The sequence below is a fragment of the Mesoplodon densirostris genome, chromosome 4, assembly GCF_025265405.1.
Source record: "Mesoplodon densirostris isolate mMesDen1 chromosome 4, mMesDen1 primary haplotype, whole genome shotgun sequence".
NCBI lineage: Eukaryota > Metazoa > Chordata > Mammalia > Artiodactyla > Ziphiidae > Mesoplodon > Mesoplodon densirostris.
This window is the reverse complement of record NC_082664.1, coordinates 60,347,298-60,358,204: the sequence shown is the minus strand read 5'-3', so window position 1 is coordinate 60,358,204 and position 10,907 is coordinate 60,347,298. Positions and strand designations below refer to the sequence as shown.

Here is a 10,907-nt window from a genome sequence, read left to right as displayed (position 1 = left end):
TGGAATCTTGATTTAAAATACATGTAAACATTTATTAATATATTATGATTTTAAATGAAAAAATCTATCATCATTATTTAATTAATCTTCATAATTTTATCAATAGGTACTGTTTCTATAAATGACATTTCACCAAATTGAGTGTTCCTGTCATTTCAAAACTGTAAGAAACTTGTAAGTTTATAGATCACTTTTAACTGACTAATTCATTTGAAAGTTATTTAGTGGGATCAAATATATATCATGTATGAGATTGCTCTGGGAAACTTAAAGGATTCAAGTATAAGGAAGAGAAGCCAATAAATAAATTAGCAGCCAGAATCAGGAGAGAACCATGACAATCCTCAGAGTTCTCTGTATCCAAAAAGAACAAATACAGTGAAACCAAGAGGAGTGTCTCATTGAGTTTTAGACTTAATGTGTATTTCTTGCATTTTAAAATCATTTTTGTTATTACTAAACCCATAATAAATGGGAAGAGAAGTACAGGAAAAAATAAAATAAAATAAATAAAATAAAAGTATATCTGGATTTAGATAATAGTTTAGATTGCTTTTATAATGATTGTCTTTATCTTAAATAACAGGAAGCCCTCAGTAAGTAATCTGCCTTTCTGCTTTGAAATAAGTAAAGGTATATGTTGAAGTCATCAGAGCAAATCTTTTGTGTTAGGTAACTACTGGAAGTTTCTGTAGGCCCAGGCTGTTAAATATTCTGTAATGGCAAGATGCTACCACTGTCCCTAACTCCCAACCTAGACTGAATGAAAAGAAAGTGATGAAAAGCAGGAATTGTTGATTCAGTGAGTGTATTCATAATAAATGGTTAGATTTTTCTTTCTGTTGTTACATATTTATCTTTATCAACTTCTCTGTCTTAGTCATTGTACTGTGTATTTTATATGATTTTCTCTTTCCCCTTAAAATTTGTAATTTCCCATTTATTTCCTTTTTCTTCTTTCATTCTTTTTCTCTACTGAAGAGTAGGTAAATCCAACTTTGGCTAATAGAATTTCCAATCAGAATATCAAAACAAAAACAAATTATATGAAGTGATCACCAATATAATCATTTATTAATTAATATTTATGTAATAATAGGCAACAATGGATGCAAAAGACTTTTTAGAATGCTAGTGTATCAGACTTATTTAAAGCTTGCCACAGGATGACTGCTTTGGAGGACAGTATCTTGGTCATAGTTGGCAAATGGACCCATTTACCTATGGAAAATTTTAATGGATCCTTTCAGAAGTCTAGATGTATTCTAATTTGAGATTTATATAACTTACTGCCAAACCTATAGTAAAGGTCACAATGAACAAATTGGAAAAACATGTATTCTATCAGTTTGTAGCAGTCATCTCTATTTCCTTGGATCAAGGTACCCATTTTAAAATGATTGCTGCTCAGCAATGGGCTAAATACCACCTTGTCATTTGGCCATTACCTATTATATTTAACTCTCAAGGTAATAATATAATATAAATATAAAGTCTTTGATTAAATTATTTGTTTTAAAAAGCAGAGGGTGAAAAGAAATTAGAGGTTGGCATTGATAAATATTTGCTACATTGCATGCAAGAAAATTAATAAAGTGCAATCTGCTTTTTAAAGGTTCTTAGGGTACAAAGTTGGGAAGATGGTGTAGAGAATTATGCCATAATAAAACTCTTTTTTTTCTCAACTGTATTATCTCTGTTGCTATGTAACTACCACACAATTTAGCAGCTTAAATGAACACACACTTATCACCTCACAGTTTCTATGGTCGAAAAATATGGGCAAAACTTAAGTAGGTACTATGCTTCAGGGTCTCTCACACCACTGCAGGTAAGGTGTGATTTAAGGCCAGGGTCTCATCTGAAGGCTTGACTGGGGGAGGTCATACTCATGTGGTTGTTAGCAGAATTTAGTGCCTTGAGGGTTGTTGGATTGAAGGCCTCAGTTCTGAGCTGCCTCCAGCCAACCACAGTTTTTTGCCATATGGGCCTGTCCAACATGGCAGCAGCTTCATCAAAGCATGCAACCATGAAGGTAATAGAGTAAACTAGCAATATGGAAGTCATATTCCTTGGTAATCTAATCACAGAAGTGACATCCCATCAATGTTGCTGCATATTATTGGTTAGAAGCAAATTACAAAAATGTGGATACGAGGATGTGGGGATCATTGGAATTCATCTTAGAGGCTGCCTACTACACTGACTCACAAAAATTTTCTGTGTTGTTGGAATTCATGTTTTCTTGTGTTATATTTGCAGGTGTCAGCCAAAAAGTCATCTTGGTACAAGACATTATTTCTATATCTTTAAATCTTTTTGTAGGTATCCCTAAAAGAATCTTGTGTATGGCTATGCTAAGACTTAGGAGATCAGCTATAATTTTGTCCAGGGTAGGAGAGGGAGAGCTTCTGAATTTCTAATACCTCTGAAATTAGACAATTCAATCCTGGGAACAGATGCCAGGGAAAGAACTGATGCAGTTATACCCTTACCGGTTTTATAAGTAAGTTTCTGAATTGTATTCAGTGGGAGAGAGTATGGATTAGTATGTGGATAATTTGAGAAAGGGAGAAGTAGTTACTGAAAGTAAAGGATGCAGAAAGTGAGTGATAGTACTGGGAATAGTGCTGTTTGACTCTTCTATAAAGAACTTCTCAGAACAAGGGAATAGCTTCTTTGAGTGATGGGCACTAGTAGGAAAAATTATCAAAATAGTTTTTTCCTCTAAATGCAATTAGACCAAAACTCATTTCTGAGCTTTGAATGATAATTTGACAGATAATACAAGTGATCAATGGGTTTTCAGTGACCTTTACTGATCAGAATGAATGTCACTAGATTGGAATTCTCATTTGCTTCCTGATTTATGAACTATAGTTAATACAGTCGTCATTTTTCAGAAAATCCGAAAAAGATTTTACCTCTGAACCTCACAGGGAAGTGAGTATACAATAATGAAGCACCTGTATCATGGGACTGAGCTACATATGGCACTGTGTTGAGGCGGTTATAAGACTGTGAGAGATAATGTTTTGCTACACTTTGCCTGGTACGATAATGCTTACCATGTATCTCAGATGTTACTCTAGAAGGGGTAATTGTGAGGACACTCTGAGGAGAAGAGTATTTTCTGGGGAAGCACAGTTTTTATAGTTATATATTTAGTGTATCATTGAGACCAATCCACACTCATGTTTCCAGTATATGGTGGAAGCATGGAAGGAGGATGAGGTAATATGTATATGGAACATCCATGTCACTAAATTGATAGGACAATATGCCTGAATGCAATTTTGAGAGAAATCATGTACCCTCATCCAAAATCAATAATATACTATGTTAACACTATAGAATAGAATGTGTTCTGAGGACGGTGATCAGGGGATGAGGAAGATGAGGTGGAGTAGCCCTCTTAAGGGAACTGTCAGAGCTGCTCATGTTATTGTAGTACAGCATAGAAAATGTGTTCATAACTGTTCTTTCCTTACAGTTGGACCATGGAGTTAACTACTCAATGGTACAGTGATGATAGTCAGACATGTATGTGCCATGTCATTCCAGAGCTCTCCAATAATACTTAGAAACTAATATTGGTGAAACTTTGCTTTTTGTTGGGATTTGTTCTATTTTCTGACTGAAGTATGGCTATAACCCCCAGAATCTCTGAATATGATATTTAATCTTCATTGGCTTTTCACAACTACTCCTATTTATGAAAACATATGGTAAATGTGATAGGAACCCTTTTGCTGAGAAAGACAGATGTTTGGTATAGTAAGCATTTATTTAATGTTTGATTAATTACATTAATTAATTAACTTAATGCAGTATTAATAGCCTATATATAAAACAAGGTGATGATGTTTAGTGTAATAAACATACATTTAATATTTTATTTAGTGCTATCTATGTTATAAAGGAATTACTGACAGTTTCATGGAAATCAAGCTCAATATATTTGCTGATGAGCATACAAGAGATAGAAAGATGTTTGGGGAAATTAATGGGCCTAATTGAAGGCATACTATCACTACCCTGGATGTTCTAAATCATGTTAACCATTGACATACATGCACCATTTTAGTATTATAAATCTCTCCATAAAGAGAGATTCCATAAGACAAGAGAACAATTTGCTCAGCGGTGTATTAATCCAGAGTCAGGGGGTGGACCAACAGATCTGAACTCTGTTCTCAGACCCAGGAGTGTCTAGGATATGTTTTAGAATTTACCTTCTGTAAACATTGTCCCCTCCAAATGAACAGTGAGAAAAGATAAATGTAGAATGTTAACTGGCCTAGTTGTTCATGAATATCAGAAATGGTTACTCTTTAATAATTGGAGTGACAACAGGAGTGGTGCACTTGGCAATACTCCCAGAGGGGCTATGTGACAGGCACATTAGAAGAAAGGAAAGAATGGAGGATAAGTTTCTCCAAGTTAATATGGGAAAGAAATGCATCTGAAATGTCATGATGATTCTCAATGTAATCATTGTTTGGCTGAGAACTATATTGCCTGCTTTATATATTTAAAACTGGATAAAATGGCATGGGATAGAGTGTGTATTATATGTCATTTGAGGAAGTCCTACAGTTTCATGATATTTGGACAGTAGTCACGTAGCATGCAATGATGAAAGTCATTACCATTATAAATTTTTTTCATTCCTACATAACCTTTTTTTATTCCAAGAGAACCCATGCTAATTGAAGAAAAAGAAGAAAACTGCCCCTACAATACAAACAAAGCGAAAGGCAACATATCTCTGTAGAGCTTGGGGAAGCAAAGAGTTTAGTTTAAATTTAAATGTATCAATGCTCTGATTGGCTCAAAGTGAAGCTAAGCTGGTCCTTGACTAGATGGGCTTCCAGAGCAGGTCTATGGGAGCAAGGTTTACTGATTGTGGGTGATTCAGCACAGGATTGCTGTCAACCAGTCTTACAGTGTCCTGTGGATATGCCTGAGGAAACTGTTCAGGTCCTTTAGGCAGGAGCAGAAATTTTCCATTCTTCAGTAAGATAACCATTGCTATTGCCTTGTTTTATATATAAAATATTTAGAAAAATGAATTTTATTAAATTTGATGGAGATGAAGAAATGGTAAAATTTTGTCACTTTGCATGTTAGTTTTCTTACACAGAACACTTATATTTTTGTATTCCTTTAAAAAAGAGGAGGCCATACTGACTTGTTTTAATATTCAGATAATATAAATGTTTTACTTTCAAATATCTCAGTCATAGTTATGCATTTGTCAACCCAATCTTGTCAAAGAGAAATATTTTACTTGTATTAATGTTAAACTAATCACAGTTAACTCATTTAAATAAATGAACTAATAGTAATTAAACTCTGAAGAAGAAGTATATGTCTGGAAAATAAGTCTTCTAGTATTTACAGCTTTGTGGTAGTGAGATCTCTGGCAAGCTGGCTCTTCTTTGATAGACAGGAGCTGGACAAAAAGTAATAAAGTGGCCCGAGTCTCCATCAGCAGTTGAGGCTGCTGTGGTACATACATACATTTAAATGAGAATTTGACCAAGCTAAACCCATGTCTTCTAGCCATTTAAAAGGGAAGTAACCAATAATAAGGGGCCTTTCCACTGACATCCACATCTGTCCTGAGGGAAAATGTCACAGACTGAGACTTTCCTTTTTTGAGACAGAGGATAAGTGATTAGTGTATTGGCCAAGTACTGACATTTGCAGTTTCTATTACAGTTAAACCAATTAAGTCAACACATCATTATCTAATACCTACTACATTTCTGTCAGCATAGTGGGTCCTAGGGATACGATATTTACAAAATCAGGCATTGTCCCAGCCCTTATGAACCTTACAGGAAAGGGCAAGATAACTAACAAAAGAAGATCATACAAATAAATGCAAAATGAAAACAAAAATAATTGCTATGAACACAGGTTCTCAATTTTATACAAATTACAACAGGAACCCTGTCAATCTGGGAGTTCAGTTTTTATTTCTAAGAATATGATTTCTGAAGTGACTTTAGAAGAATATGTAGGTGCTGGCTCCTAGAGGGAGATGGATGTGATAGAGCTCAAAACAGAGGGAACAGCTTGTGCAGATCTCCCAAAGAAGGTTTGTATAGTAAGAAGGCGGAGACTCAAAATCAGTGATGATAGTGGTGGAGTATGAAGCTAGAGAAGTAACCATGGACAGGACTAGTGAGTTTTTAAAGAAAATTTTAAAGATTTTTTTTTAATCTTGAAGGGAATATTAATCTTCAGAGGGTTTTAAGCCAAAGTAATTTGTGTTTGCATTTTGAAAAGTTCATTTGATTTGTGCTATTGAGCATAATTTGTAACTGGAATGGATGGTGCAAAATCAATAAGGAGATTATTATAGTAGTAGAGGTGGGAGATTAGGGTTGTTCTGACTGAAGGGACTGCATTTGAAAAAGGAAAATGTAAAATTGATTCAACAGAAAATAATACACAGAATCTTTTTTGTTGTTGCCTGGTTATTAAAGAATGCTGATTTTTATTGAAACATGTAGATATTCTGGGAAGAATTTAAGTTAGCTATGTATAATTTAAGCCATTCGTGCTGGTGACTATTCCTCCAGACTCTTTCTGAAATTTATTTCTATTATGTGCTTTCTCTAAACTATAGAATTTACCTATTATAGAATGACAAATTCCTGAAGATAATTTTCTAACTTAATCATCAAAAACCCTCTATGGTAACAATTATTATTCTTTTTTTTTTTTTTTTTGCGGTACGCGGGCCTCTCACTGTTGCGGCATCTCCCGTTGCGAAGCACGGGCTCCAGAAGCGCAGGCCCAGTGGCCATGGCTCATGGGCCCAGCTGCTCCGCGGCATGTGGGATCCTCCCGGACCGGGACCCGAACCCGCGTCTCCTGCATCGGCAGGAGGACTCTCAACCACTGCGCCACCAGGGAAGCCCTATTATTCTTTTATTATATGAGTGAGGAAGTTAAGTAATTAGCCAAAGATTGTTCAGAAAGTTTCAGAGTAAATAATTCAAATTTAGTTAGTTAGTATAAAGCTCAAGGCATGAATTCATCACTGTGTCAAATGTAGTCGGTGGATATTTACAAGTACTATATACCAAGAGAGTGTGATATTTCTTTATTTCCTGTCAGTGATTTGATTTTTCTCATAAGCGTCCATCTACTATCTGATGAAGTAGAAGTTGTTAAGCTGAAGCGGGTGTTGGGAGGTGATACCTTATCAAATGCAGCTTGTAGCCACTTCTTTCCCTTTCAACAGTCTTTCTTCAAAGTTTCTTACCTAAGCCTTGACCAGGATGGCATTAACATTCCCCTCAAATTGCCTAAACCTTACAACGGTTTCTCCCTAACTATAGCCCCCGGGCCTCTTTTCTTAGAATATACTTAGCATTTATTTTAGAAGATTTATAATTCTAAATTCTTTCTGGCCCTTTTGAAATGTGTGTATATCTTCTCTCAGCCTCTTGCCAGTTTTACAACAGGAAAGGTATTTCTCAAAGTCCTGAAAACCCGTCTCTCTCTCTGTGGGAGGTAGGAGCCCAACCTCAATGGGCACAAATTAGGAAACACAGATTCCTGAATCACAGAGAAGAACTTTGGCAAACTTAGGAATAGCTCCATGTGCTGGACACATCTATAGATCAACTTCCCCCCAGAAGTCCTTCAGAACTTTTCCACAAGCTCAGCCCAGTACTTAAAAACCCTCCAGCTTTTTGTTTCAGCAGAGTTGAGTTCAGTCTGTAATAAAATCTTCCTTATCTGTTTAATTTTGTCTGGCACAATTTTTGCCTTAACATGCTTAATATTTATTAGATACATATTTTTGTCCTATGAGTTACTGTAGATGACATTTTACCCACATTTTTCAGTACTACATAATATATGACACCATTTTTCCAACTTTTATAATAGTTTCCTCACTGTTCACTTCCTGGTTCCATAACAAATGCCACATATTTCAGGATTCTTTCCACTTTGGCAGTGCCCCCTTTCTAGTACCAATTTCTGTAACAATCAGCTATATCCATTATAATGTTGCATAACAAACTGCCCCCAAATTTAGTGGCATATACATATAATCTTTTATTTTTCCCATCACAGTTTTGCAAGTCAGCCGGAGAAGCTCAGGCTTTGGCTGTAGTCTGAAATACAGCTGGTATGACTCTGTTGCAGGATGTAGATTGGCCAGGCTTGGCTCCAGTTCCTGGGTCTGCTCCACGGGCCTCAGTCTGTGGTCCAGCCTGAGTGGCCAGCGATTACTCAGGGCACGTTTTTCTCATGGTACTGCCAGAACCTCAAAAAAACCCAAAGCCCCTTCTAAGCCTCTGCTTACATCATAACAACTAACATCATATCAGCCAAAACAAGTCTCCGCCAAACCTGAAGTTAAGGGGTGGGGAAGTATACTCTGCCTACCATGAGGCCATGAAAACGGTGTGAGTAAATAAGGCTCTTCCAGTGAGGTAATGCTGAGGACTGTCCTCATTTCAGAAAGGAGTTAGGAGGTCCCCACTATAGGATCTGAGCATGTGCTAAGTGATTCTGAGGAGAGTTGGGGAAATGAGAGACAGTTTTAGAGTGGGTGCTGATAGTAGAAACAAGCAATAGCAAGATAGCCTATCTGAATAATTTTTCATCTAGTAGGTGAGTACAGCAAGTTTAGAGTTTTCACTGATAAATGTAATTCTGGAAGTGGAGGATATTTAGTTGTTTGCATCGCTGTAGTGGGTTTTATGCCACTGCCTCAGGGACAGAAGGCTTCTGCTTCCTAAGATAGGTTTGAAATGATTCAGAAAGCAGGTAGGGTTTTGGATCTGTATACTAACAACAGGGTTGCTCTTTCAGACTTTCTTCCCTGCCTCCATCCTGCCCTGTGAGCACCAGGTGGAGACTCACCAATAGCTGGTGCATAAGTGAGGATTCCTTTTGTGTCTGGGATACCAGATAACTCTAAACTGGTATTCTGAGCCATATTAGGTCTTTAAAAGTCCATTAAAATTTTAGTTGGTTTTTTCATATACATGTTTATTGCTGCCACCTCTTTCTCCAATGTTGTGCTAAAGGTAAAATAGTTTTTCCTAGAAAGGGCTTATTTAACTTCTCTGATAACTGCAAGAATATTTATGACTTTGGAGCTTGCGTACTTTGTTTTCATCAGAGGAATGCATTCTCTTGTGACTTTCTGCATCCTCAACCTCTAAACTGTAAGCTCTTATTTTCAGGAAAATGAGTGTTTTAACATTCAATATATTCCTTGTCCTCACCACAATCCATGAGTTAGTTTTTATTTTCTCTTTTTCAAAATGAGAGAGCCGAGTCTCAGGAAGATTCAGTCATTTGCCTCAGGTCAAACCACTATTTGTTATGGTTAGAATGCACATGTTGCTGCAATGTCCATGTAAGTTGCACTGTCCTGTGCTGTCCCCAAAGGATCTTTCCATGCCCTACGTCCTCCTTTCCTAAGTACCAGACTAATCTGTGCACACATAAGTTACATTCCCCCATGGCTTTCTTCATATTGTCCTTTCCGCCCTATAATAGTATCCAAGTTTTACATTTTTACGTGTACTAAACATATGTTTATATTGCAATTTTGCATTCTTTTTCTTAAAGACAGTCCCCCAAACTGAGTAAGAATCAGGCTTCACAAAATCTAGATCCACCTCTCTCAGTGAGTGCTAATTGGGAATTAATCTGAATTTAAAATTGGTAATACTCATGCAATCCCTATTATATATCCATAGCAGAATTATATTCAACAGCACATGCATACATGAATAAGAGACTAGTTAGGAGGAGTAATGATTACAGACATCTTCGGTATTTATTTTAGAAGAAAAGACCTTTCCATGTTAAAGGGCATACTAATTTAAACCCAGAAAGTGGAATCATTGAAGCCCAAAACTACTTCGACATAAAAATATATGTAGAATTTTGTTTTAACTATGATCGAATTGTGTTTTATGTGATGGATCTTTTAATACTGTTAGTCAAATTTACTCAATGGAACGGTCACAGCCTACTATAAAAAATGTCTTGTGACACTATAGATATTATGAGAATATTTTGTAAAAGGAATTGAAGTAAAGTGATCCATCTTGGATCTCCCTTTCAGCTAGGTAATTCTATTATAGTCCTGTCTCGTTATAATAGAGATGCTTTCTCTAAAGGAGAAATAGCATCACAGAGAAGTAAGATGTTCTGCGTGATCCCTACCAATGACTCTGCCTCATTCTATGTGTTTAATGATGCCTGTAGGAAAGCTTACTTACTCTGACAAGATATTTCCATGAGAGTCCTTGAGTTGAGCAGAATAAAAATGATGTGAAAATCATGTCTGCTCTTTATTTGGGGGAAGATCATGCCTTTAATTGGTTGCTTTTTTGGTGACATTTTAAAAATACATATTTCCATGATATAATTTTCAGTAGATAGTGCATACACATAGAAAGGTAGTAAAATAATTCCTTCACAACCACAAATTAAATTTAATCTATCCGTAGACCCTGTTTTATTTCATATTCACATTTTTATGTTTTCTATATGTTGACATATCAATACATTTAATCACCAGGTGCTGAGAAATACCTAAAATGTCCTTATAAAATAGTAAAGACCTTGCACTCTTAATCCCTGAATTTATTGACTTAAGAGTTTTGGACTAAAACAAATGTTTAGATGAGGATCTTAGCTATAAAAACATCAACATTTTCACTGTCAAGAAAATTGTCCTGTGTCCAAAATGTGTTACTTTTATTATTATAATGATAATAATAACAATCGATTCAGGATTATTCACTACAGAATTAGACTCCTCCATAAATATATTGCTTATTAACAAACTCATACGAAGGATCTAGACAAAATTACCTTGTAAAAGTTACTAATTTTCCCCTTTAATA

General features: G+C 35.8%; 1 pseudogene; it reads left to right on the top strand.

Moving 5' to 3' along the window:
- The first annotated feature begins 1,999 nt into the window (after positions 1-1,999).
- LOC132488074 (proteasome activator complex subunit 3-like) overlaps positions 2,000-10,907 on the top strand; it is a 91,497-nt pseudogene continuing 82,589 nt past the window's right edge.